The following is a 12203-nucleotide window of genomic DNA, read 5'->3' on the forward strand; positions in this document are numbered from 1 at the left end:
AATAGGTCCCCTTGGGTACATGGGCTTTTCAGCACAGAGGGATTCAAATGTTCTTCCATCTTGTGCTGCACAAGTTTTGAAGGATTACCATTCTGGTTTTGTTTCCTTTTAAATGCTCAAATTCCATCCAAAAGATGACTCTCCATATAATACAGATGATATGCTGCTCAGGTTAGTCTATTTTTTTGTATGAGCAAGTTGACTTCCAAAGTAGCAGGTGCCTAACCTCTTACAAATGAAACTAAATGTATATTCTGGCAGGTGCCACTAACAATGCTGACCCTGTGCAGTGACGTGCTTGTTGCATGGTGGCATCTGAAAGACATATTCAGGGGATTTTTTCCACAAAAAGAAAAGAGTGGAAATGGTGTCCAAGGGACTGTCTCCTCAGGGCTAGAAAATACGTGGCCCAAAAGGACAGGGAAGGAGTGAAGACGGAGTGATGAACTGAGGGGTAGTCACTTCGCAACTCAGGGTTTTTTCCTGCCTTCTGTCTGTGTTATGGGCCAGGGAAAGGTACCCAGTCTATAGTTACAACAATGGTTTTATGTCATTGATTCAATCTTATATACACAGTTATTTTACTACTATGACTATCACTATAACTGTTGTTATTGATTTAAGATGTGGCTACTGAGAAAAGAGGAGCTATTCCAAGTTTGTTTTCCATGAAATGAAAGCACAGCAACATTCCCTCATACAGCAGGCTGGCCAGAGCTTTGTTCCTTTAATTTCACTGGTTTTGCATCTGAAATGCAGGCTCCTAATTATTATCCTTAAAGGGAATGCTGCCAGGAAGGATTCGCTTTGGAGATGGCTTGCTTTATTGGCAAGGCAGCTAAACTTGACAGTGAAGGCTGTCAAGAGGAGAGTGGTGTGTTTTTACTGAGTAGGAGGGGATGACAGGGGGAGCCCACTGTGCATAATGTTGGCTGAGAAAGGCCATGAGAGAGAGATGCTCACGTAGTGGAGAGGATTTGCAGTAGAAAGAGAGAGGAGATCAACAAGGAGGTGAAGGGCAGGGAGTAGGGGTGGGGATGGAGATGGCAGCACAGCAAGGGCAGTTATGAAAGAGAGGAGGCTGAGTATGCAAGAGGGACTACTCCAGCACATTTTTATTCTATTCTGTGTTAAAAATTACTGAAACCTCCTTATGCGGGGTTTTCTTCAGGCTACCAGCAAAAGTCTTAGCCACCTTCATTTGTTTGCAGCAATTGTACCTTCTAATCTAGTCCAAATTCCTTGTTACCAAATCTAACGCAGGAGCTGACAAAGAAAGAGATGGGTAGTGGGAGAAGGAGGGGAGGCAAAGATGCAAAAGAGAGGCGATCCTACAGATATAAAACGCATGAGAGATAAAAGGATGGTAAGTGAGTGAAGGGAAAAGGATGTTGGAAAAAGAATACTTCAGGCCATGAGGAAAAGTGACCATTACCATTGAACACTGCCAGGTAATCTTTCCAGGTAAAGGGCTACAAGTAACAGTCTATCTCAACCATTTTAATCTTCACAGCAGAAGAGAGAAACCAATCCATTTGGTCAAAAAGTAAGGTATTTTGCTGCTCTTAATTAATGTGTCATTGAAAGGCAGAGTAGAAAACAATAAAGAAATCCTATTTCAGGAAATCATCAAAGTCCTAAGAAGTTCTGCCAAATATTAAATACCTCATGTTTATATGCACTTCAGTAAAATGAGAGCAGAATTTCAGTGCAATGCATATCAGCTGTCACGACTGTAATACCTGAGCAGATAAGGCTCTTACCCCTGCAACTCTGCTCTTTCACAGCAGGGCAACTGAGGCACAGAGAGACAATGACTTAGGTCTTTCAGATCTTAACTTCCCCTGAACACAGCGGGTGTTAATTTCTGCAAGACCTCAAAGAGACTGCCGTTAAATGATTCATTGCAGATCACACAGCAGAAACCCATGAGGAAATAGACTTGAAGCTGGAAATCTCAAGTCCTAGGTTACTACCTTAAACACCAGAGCATTCAACTCTTCTACTGAAGCTGAACTAAAGTTTCAAGTGTTGTGCCTGCTCTCATTTTAGGTTTTTCAACAAACATAATTTCTAAAGTGTAATTACAGGGGATGAACCTCTGCTCTGTAGCATCAGTGGAATTCAATATCCTTCGATAGGATTGCTCATCTGTAACTGATGTCAAAATGTGGGTCTCTCTCAGAAATATTTTACTTTGGCTTAATTAAAATGTACCTTCCACTAATGGCATAGAAGACATTTTATACACAAACCTCAATGGTTATATTTACTCATCTTACAAAAAATGGATCAAGCAGTCAGTAATGGTGATATAAATCCCAGTAATTTTACAGAGCTATGCCATATTTTGAGATGTGTTACTGAGACCTTAAAATTTTCTCTTATAATAAAAAATATACATAATAATTACTGGCATTTTCTGTTAAATAGAAGAGTGAATGAACTGAGAAACAGCTTGAGAGAAAAGTAAATGTTCAGCAGGTAGTTAAAGTATAAAGGTATTTGTTCATTTTCATGTACATTATAAAATATCCAGGCCCAAGAAACACATGCAAAATTCAGAAACTAGGGGACTGTCAGACAAGGTCCAGTAGTTTCAGCAAGAAGGAAATTGAAAAATTGTATAGAAAGAACCACATTATAATTAACTATTCAGAAGCTGTGAACAGGGACAATATTAGCCAAGTAATATATTGCAAAGGAGAACTGATAATTTGTTGACGCTCAGTGCTTTGATTTTGTGGTACTGCATTAGCAATTTTCACTCTGACCTATTTTCAGAGCTGACCTACTCATTTTTTAAAAACAATACCATTACATGTAAAAAGGCTTTTCCCTCCTCTAATTTCCTTTTAAGTGTGCAATTAGGTGTCTCTTTTGGATGTTTGCATTGGAAGCAGGCTGGTAAGAGGCAACACCCATGATCTAGACCCTGGAACAATTTAGCTGTTTACATTGCTATAAGCTCATGGGGGCTGGCATACAGCTCCTGAAGGACAGGCTTCGTGCCAATGAGCTTAAATATTACCATATATTTCCATGCGAGAAATAGCAACCAATAATAAATATGCCAGAGGGTAGGGGCCTCTTTCATATATCTTAGCTGGGTTAGAAGCCTTTTGAATTTTCACCAGGCTTGCAGTCATTTTGCTTGTTACATTCTTTTGAAGAGTCTCCCCAATAACCTTCAGAGATGTTATTTCTCCTCCTCTCTAGGCATTACCTCAAAATCATGACTAAGCAAGAAACCTACCTGGGGAAAAAGCACTTCTCCCTCTCTGGGTATTTTGTACAGTCAAATTACCACTTATGACTTCTGGACCACTTGCAGACAACTTGTTAGCTCTCACCATTGAAGTCTTTTGCAAGACTGGAGGTATCTTTCATTCTGTAGGATAGAAAAAAATGATGAAAACAGCTCTGCCAGTTGCCACCAGACTGAGTCTGTTATCTCAAGGGAGCAGGGGCGGATGGGCATGCAACATTGCTTTGGGCAAGGAGATGGAGCCTCAGCTACTGAATAGTAAACTGCAACTGAGGAGGGGACGAAGACTGCTTCCTCAACAGACGGCAGGATCTCATTTCTGGAAGAGGAGAAAACTGTGATTTCCCACCTGCTCTCTTGTCCCAAGATACACCAGGTTTTATGAGTAATGGTAAAAACCACAGTAAATACAGATGATCTGAAGTCAACATGGGGTCATTACCATACTGGTTTGTGTCTATTTAAAAGAGCCTGGTTCATTGGCTTGTGTCGGCAAGGATTTACATCCAGACACTGGCACCAGAATGTGGTTCCATAGCTACTGGAGGAAGCAGGGCTTCTCCTGAGGATGTTTCAATCAAGGAGCCTAAATAGATAGTGCCTTGCTGTCTGGATGAAGGCTGCAGGACTGCTACCTGCTCACAGCGCCTCTGAGCTGGGCTGGGGTCCCCACAAGTGCGTGGCAGATGCACCTCCCCATGGGCCATGGCGAAATAAGCAGGTGGCAGTGGTGGATTCAGCAGGGACAAGATGTCCTCCTTGGTGGCTGCTCACACTTCCATTTTTTTTCTGCTCCCTTAGTCTTGCATGTGGGGTTGTGGAGCGGAATATGAATCAGGGTGCTGTACTAGAAATACGTGAGGTGCCAGCACCAGAAACAGAAGGTCAGAGGGAGGTGGGCCATCAGGGGAGCTTAAACTAACCACTTAAGGAAAGGAGATGTTAAGCCCAAAGCCTTCTCTAGCTTCCTGTATAAAGCTGAGCAAAATAAACACTAATAATAACAACAATAAACCCTCCATACTGAGAGTATTTCCTGGTTTACAGTTTTCCCAAGCAGAAATGCCCTCAAAGCCTCTTGGTTGAGATTTATATAATCTCAGATTCTCATGTAAATTTGCACTTGGTGACCTGGCAGCAATCAAGGCAAAGAGGTGCTAACTGGGAAAAGATCCTGCTTCGCTTTGTTTAAACGTTCAACTTGTGCTGTGAAATTGCATTTGTAAGAGGGGAATAAACTCTGAAGCCCTTCAGCAGAAATGGATTTCACATATTTAGTGGATGCCTCAAGGCAATTTCTTTTCTTAATGGGATCTGAGCACAGCTTTAATTTTTCACATTTTATAAGGCTTTTCCTTGAAATTACTTTTTATGTGGTTCCTCTGTTAATGGATCCTCCACACTGAGGCATGAGTAAGAGAAAAAAATCTTTAGAGAAGGAAAAACTAGAATCGTACTGGGAAAAAGTCACATAATAAATTGGAGATTACAGGCAATAAAACTGTCTTCCGTATTTTTCTTTGATAAATGCTGGTCCCATCTCCTTTAGATTTTGAAGACATTAAAGTATCAAGTCAAATTTTTGTTTTTAAAAAGAATATTTTACTAGCTGTATAGAGAGTCACAGGAACTGTTTGGTCACAACATTTAATTGTCCCTGGGAACTGTGGCAGTTCTGATGTGTTACAATATTATGCTCCTAGGCAGGCATAGTGACCTCACCTGAAAAAAAAGCAATGTGTGCAGACCCTTTGCTTAAAATAAGACACAAACAGATGAACCAGTCTTTCAGAGAGTTTTAAGGCATCCGCTTTCTAACAGCAGAGTAATTATGGTGGATAGCAAAGGCAGAGCAGTATAATTTTTGTTTTCTAGGAGGTTGTGCACAATAGTTGAATTTAATATAACTCCTGGAAAAAGTCCCTAGTTATTATTGAAGTCATTAGTCTCTTCTGGTTTTGCCACTGGCATTTTACATCACTGGTGCCATTTGATCTCAGAAGGCTTGTTTCTTTTAATGCAGTTGAGAGATGATTTTACAAGTAATAAGAATATAAATAGCTCTGTTACAATAATGAGGGACTTTTCTGAGATGCCTAATATGACAAAGATACCTTTTATTTTTCTTAGATCCTAATTTTCCTTTAAAAAATAAAAATGTGCAGAAGAAGAGTCCCGTTATTGATCTGGAATCCAAAAGAGTTAGTTTCGAGTCACTGTAATTGTCAAAGGTTTTTACAGCTCATTAACTGCAAGATTATGTGGCACAATTCATTAAAATTCTGTTTCACTGAATGCATTTGTAAACACCTTCTGAGAAGTTTATCACTCTTTGCATAATGCTGAGTTTTCTTTCAGCAGATACATTTCTCTGCTGCCGTTCACTGATATAAGAGTCTGGAGGAAGTTATGGTAAAAAAGTGCTATCTTCTCACAGCAAAGGAAAAAAAAATTGTGTTGACTCTGAAGCGTAACAGATATTAATTAAACATTGCTATACTATTTCCTTTAGGCCACTGTATTTATTAAACCTCTCATTCCATTAGTTTGGTGCACATTTTTTTTCAAGAAGAGTTTGAATTTTAGTACAAGTGTGAAACAAAATTTACAGGACAAGCCATATTTATTTTTTCTTTCTCTGCAACAGAGGAAGAGATCACTGCATTCCAGCCACCAAAACCACAAATAATCTTTCCTCCTCTCTTGCCAAATAGATTTCAATTCACTTTCATCTAGAAGCATTTATCCAGGAGAATATCTAACCTATTCCTTGCAGCTCTATGAGTAAATAAGTGTTGTGCTCACAATACAAGCTGGGCAAGTGCTTACAAAAATGATGAGAGATATAATACAGTGCGAGAGTAGAGCACATTGAAGAGTAGACAGGTCTCCCACTCCCATTCTCATTTTAGCATCAGGGGCCTCAAATCACCGCTGCTGCAAATGTACCACATTTAATCGTAATTACAGCTTAAATCTTTCAGGCATGAGCAAAGCAGATGCTTATATGTCTGCTATGTTTTGTGAATCTGAATGGATATGGCCTGTCAAAGCATGAAGTAGATGAGCTTTGAGCAGAAAGAGATGGAAAGAGGTATTTTGTGCATTTTATAACATCGACAAAACACTTACTACAGGTGGGCTTCATCTGACCAAGAGTATGTGCCTATAACTGAGCTAGTCATATTAGGATCCCTTTTGTCTCTGCAGAGAATTAGTCACCACAATCAGCAGAGGTGAGTGGGAATTTTATTTGTCAAACATCTATGGATAAATGTACCCTGAACTCCATTAATTATATTGACTAAATTTTCCTTGACTACAAAGTTAACACAGCATGCTTGTTTCAGAAACTATCATCTACTTTGTGGACAGATAAAGTTGTCAGACAACCCTCTCAAGTTTGATCACCTTGGTGGGTCTCCAGTCCCTCCTCTCTGTGCCTGCCTGGATGCTTCTGCCATCACTGTCATTTTTTCTCACTCTTTACTTTAATATATCTGTGATGGCAAGATAAGATTTGTACCCTTGTGAGACCTGATTCACTGTGTTATTGCTCTGTTCTTATGGGAGCAGAATGTCACTGAATTTATGGACTTAAAATGGACTACACAGTAAGGGAACAGGTCTAATGTGGTGAATCTAAGACAACAGACTTGTGCCATTTCACCAGAATTTTTGATGCAACTATGATAAGACACCAGAAGACAAGGCAGTACCTGCTACCTGTGTTTACTCCCACTAACTGTGGCTGGGGTTTGATGATGCTTTTATATTGACAGTTTTATTGTAAACAGCCCTAGTGCTGACAAGGCCAGTTCAGCTAATTGATATAAAAATTATGCTCTTCTCACATACCTGTAGAATTTCTTTGATTCAGTACATAAAAACATGCCAGTTGGGATGTTGCTTGCACTCAGCTGTGGCACCAAGGTAGCTATTGAGATATAAATGTCTTTTTGGTTTGGCTAGCATTACCGCAACACAAATAACAAGATTTTGGGTTGTTCTGGTACATTTTGTGTTTTGCAGATAACATGGTGGTACAGGGTCTTACAAACAAATGGCTGAATTTTCTATTTCAATGTCATGAGAATCCTTTTTTTCCCCTAAGATAAAGTGTGTCTTTTTCTCTGTACTCTGGACAAGAACCATTCTTGCATTTGTAAATTCATTGTCTTTGAGAAGATTAAACATACATATTTTTGTGTGTGTACACAAGCACATATGCATGCATACATACGTGTTTAAGTCTATAGGCTACATCAATAAATAAATATGATTGCATGTGCATATCTGTTATACACTTAAACTAACAACCCTGGATCTTTTAAAAAGAAGTTATGGGTAATCAGATCTGTGTAACTTGGTGACCAAATTTTAAAACAAACAGACATCACTGAGTTGGTAGAATTAGCAGGACTGTCAGAATATGTGAGCACAGCTACCTAGAAAACTTAAAATGCCTGAGAAGAATGGCAAATCAAAGCACATGAGTGACAAACTGAAGACAAGTTCATCACCTGGTCCCTTTTTGATCTTGACTTCATGTTTTTTCATGTTTGTTTGACTTGCTCCACAGGTTGGTGCAACTGTTTGTCGCAGATCCTGATTTGGGATCCTGCTGACTACACCAATTTGTTGCAGATGAGTGATTTAGATCACTTAAAGAATCACTGTCAAAGGTGTTATCAAAAGAGATTTTAACGTGGGTTTGTAAAAGTGCAACTTAACAAACTTCGATGGCAAGGTTCACTCTATTACTTACTACATGGAAGAAACAAAGGAAAATCAAGGTAGAATTTATTTAGAATTATTTACACAGAGACTGGAGATGCAAAAGGGTAAGGGAGACCCTCCTGCTGAGTCATGAGGTTCAGAGTGGCCCCCCTTGCTTTCTAAACTCCTGATGGAACTTAGGTGTGGCTAGGTCCAAACAGTCTCAGACTTGGTCAACAGTTTATGCCTAATGGAATTAATACAAAGGGTAAGGAAAACCTCCCGTTGAGTCATGAGGTTCAGAATGGACCCTCTTGCTTTCTAAACTCCTTCTCAGAGAGGAGTCTAGGTGCAGCTGGATCCAGACTTAGTCCCAGACTTGGTCAACAATTTATGTCTAATGGAATTAGACACATGGATTTCATTAGTATTAATTCAGCATGCTATCAGTCTCTTACTGAGGATCTGTTGCATATAAAGGGTCTCTCTGCCTTGGGTAAGGAAGAATCTCTTAGTCTCTGGCAAGGAATCTCAAACCTTGAGAGGTGTTGCTGCTCAAGGAGAGAGTCACCAGATGTGCAGTCCAGTTGCAATTCAGGGAGAGCTCAAATTGGGCTCATCCAACAACCTGTCATTGGTAAAAGGTCTCTCTGCCTTGAGGAGCAACCTTGAGAGGTGTCCCAGCTGAAGAGGAGATCACTGCCATGCAGCCACTCTGCGTAGCAGGGAGAGCTCAAAGAATGCTCATTTAGGCTGTCATATTTATGGGATAAAGTGGTTGGCTCGCAGTCAAATTGCATACAATGGGAAGGTATGCACGAGACTTTTCATACCCACAACTTTGTTCTTTGATAAATGAGTCTTGGAAAAGCCACCTACTTTTCGTGTGTAAATCGCATGATGAGTGATCCAAGTTCATATACATTGGTGCCCACTGGGTCACTCCACTCCTTTGTGCGTTGTCTAGAGGAGTTCTTGGCCCAGCTACAGCTCAGGCCTTTACCTCCTTTGGAGCCCTTACCTAACTACTGAGTTTGGTTAACGGGGTCAAGAGCACCTGTCACACTTTTATAATTAACTTGACTGAAGGTGTTTACTGCCAGCAGATTAAAATAATTTTTATTTCTTTAAACTCTTCTCCTTCTCCTCTTAGGAAATGATGAATGATTCAGGAAAACAAGAATCATTTGAGGAACGCAAAAGCATCTAAACTGTAGGAATGAGGTGGACTCTGCCCTTGGGCTTTCTGCTCTCATAGGGTCTATGCAGATAGCCTGACTTTGGAAACAAGCATAGCTGTGACTTTTTTCCTGCTCACTTACAGAAAGCAAGTGATTAGGCAGGAGGAAGAGGAGCAAGAGACTTTACTCTGTCTTCTCTGCTACTGGCTGAAATCACAGGACAATGAGGAGAGTGTGGATATGCCAAAATTTGAAGGTGATACAGGCTGGTGCTGAAAACTAGGTCAATAAAATTATTTAGATACCTAATCCCTTTGACATTACTTTTCATGATCTGCATTGGAAGTTACTGTATGCTGTAGTAAAGGGAAATCTGAAGGAAAAGAGTCATTGAAGTTTCTACATTGATCTTGCCTGATAACTATGTGAAGGGAAGATTCAGTCCAGTCTGGGTAACACTATTTATTTGTCATTCAGTGCAACAACAGACTTGCACAGTCAGACTGAAAGGAACCATAATCAAGATCATGTGAGTACAGTTATCTGAGATTTTCCTGGAGAAACACTACTTTTGTTCCACTCACACACACAAAAAGCATGATGTTTAAAGTAGCCTGCAAGCTAACAGGTACTGCTTAAGAGATAAAAATCCAAGGTTCAAGCCCCAGGTCTGGATCATGCAGAGAAGGAATTTGAGCTGAGATCATTTACAACCCAATATAGTATCCTACTTACTTATCATGCTATTCTGGTTGGGCGTTCTGTGCGGAGAACATTGCAAAGCTTTTTATGAGGTACTGAGGATAAGAAATATTGTAAAAACAAAAAAACCACATACCAGGAAAATCTTTTCCAACATGAATATAAAGGCTTTACTTTCAAATACTTGGAAGAAGAGCCAGGGTCTAGTTGATAAAGCAAAACAAGAGTATGAACTCTGAGCTTTGTATTCCAGGAGCATGGAGACAGAGATTTAGAATTCCCTGTAGAAAATATTTTGGGATTTGACTCTTTTTTCCAAAGCTTTAAGTTAAAGCATCTGAAGGAGATTCTAATATTGAAGTATCTCTTTGCCATTAGTATTTTCTTTTGCTCAGAAATGGTGCACTGTTGAAACAGTTCAGGCATGATGTATTATGGAAGAGGACTTAAAAGACAGTAAAAACTACAGAACACCAACATGACATTTCTAAGTCATATTCTTTTATTTTAAGTGTATATATTTCAAGCCCCAAAGAATGCTTTGTTTTCATTTTGACAAAAGTGAAAATGACAGGAAAAAATCAATTTGTGGACAGCCTTACACATATGCATTCCTAAGACTTCCTTACCACTGTAGCACTGATAAAACTGAGGAAGCCGAGAGTTACCATTATGAAAATAAAAATACTGCTACTGAAATGCTTATCTTCTCAAATTCCTTGTTTACCGGGAGCTGAAGTTGATAGAGCTGATTGAAATCTAGTTAGTTGGCCATTTACATTCACCTGAGATTTCATGGCTTCCACATCAGTTCTCTGTTGATGTTTGCTTGAGCCTTAAAAAATGTCAAGTTCTGCAAAAACACAGCTCAGAGGAAGGACCCTTGATGCCTGTAATTTTCAGCTTGTCAAAGTAAATATGGTCTGTATTGTATTTATTTCCTGAAATCTGGGCAGACAACATTCATTCCTTCACAAGGAGATATAAAGCAATTGGCCAATTGTTTGAGAGATGTGTCTTCTGAGGGTAGACAACTTTTATTTGTAGGGTTCCTCTTGTCATACCTTTTTTTCCCCTTTTGTGCATAAATTGTAGGCACTGATGCTCCTCTCCAATAATGTTTTTACTCCCATATGTCTCCATTGCTATAAATGAGGTGCTGCTACCAGCATCACCGTGAGCTAAATGAGCCCAGGGGCTTCCCACTTCATTGGTAAAAGCAGGTTTAAATTACATTGCATTTCTTCAGTTGCATTTTCTTGCTTTCAACAGAAAGCTTTGCTTTTGTAACTTGTCTTCATCTAATATTAAAACAGTCTGGGAATACATTTAGTTTGATTACAGTACATTGGAAACCTTCAACAAGATCACTGGGCAGCTGAAGGGGTGTGGTGCATTCCGAACATCTCTGCCACTGCCTTAAGTTTTCCGAAGTCAACTTCCTGCACAGCAGGATCCAAGGCTATGGTGCTACTTCCCAACTCCCTTCTTTCTCTCAGTATGTCTGTTTATGGTCTTTAGATGTAGGGATTTGCAAAATAGAGAAGACCAAGACCATAACAACACTTCTGCTGTTCTTGACCGAATGATTTTCTTCTGGGCAAATCCTGCACACATGAGCTGGCAACAAGTATGTCTTTTCTTTCCCCATTCACAGTGCTGAGGGAGCAAGATACTCACTTTGCCAGTTTATATGAAGGCCAGGCACTTCCTAGTATAATACTTAGGTGAGACAATTATCCTGGATGGGCACCTAGTCTCACCTAGTGAGAGTTCTTTATCTAAAATAATTAAAGGTTTACATAGAGATTTTGTACTGAAGTCTTCCTTTCTCCCAGCAGAGCAAACCAGCTATTAGCCTATAGTGTCTCTTCCCTTTAGTGAATATTAAATCATTAGAAATTTTTCCACTTGATATAAAATACTTAACTAACTCTTAGATCAAAAAAGGAAAGAAAAAGAATCAATGTCCCAATGTTGAACATTCTCCTGGAAGGCAGCGAGTTTAGTTTCAAATACTGCTCTACTGGGAAACCTATGGCAGAATCAGGAGCTGAACCTGGGTTTCTGAGGGCACAAACTAGTAACCACAACAAAGTTCAGTCCACTTTATTTTACAGTCATCTTGTAGATAAGCTCATATCAGTGTGGGTTCCTGCCAGCAATTAAGGGTGTCTGTAAAGACACTTAGTCCTGTAAGAAAAATTCATGATTTTTTCCTGAATCTTCTGGAGTAACTTGTCTGTCCCATAACTTATTATTGGTAAAATAAGTCACAAGAAGTACAAAAAAATAAATTAGTGGAGAACATGGCGTTTGGGCAGGAAAAGTGT

Source organism: Haliaeetus albicilla, chromosome 4 (assembly GCF_947461875.1).
Source record: "Haliaeetus albicilla chromosome 4, bHalAlb1.1, whole genome shotgun sequence".
Classification (NCBI taxonomy): Eukaryota; Metazoa; Chordata; class Aves; order Accipitriformes; family Accipitridae; genus Haliaeetus; species Haliaeetus albicilla.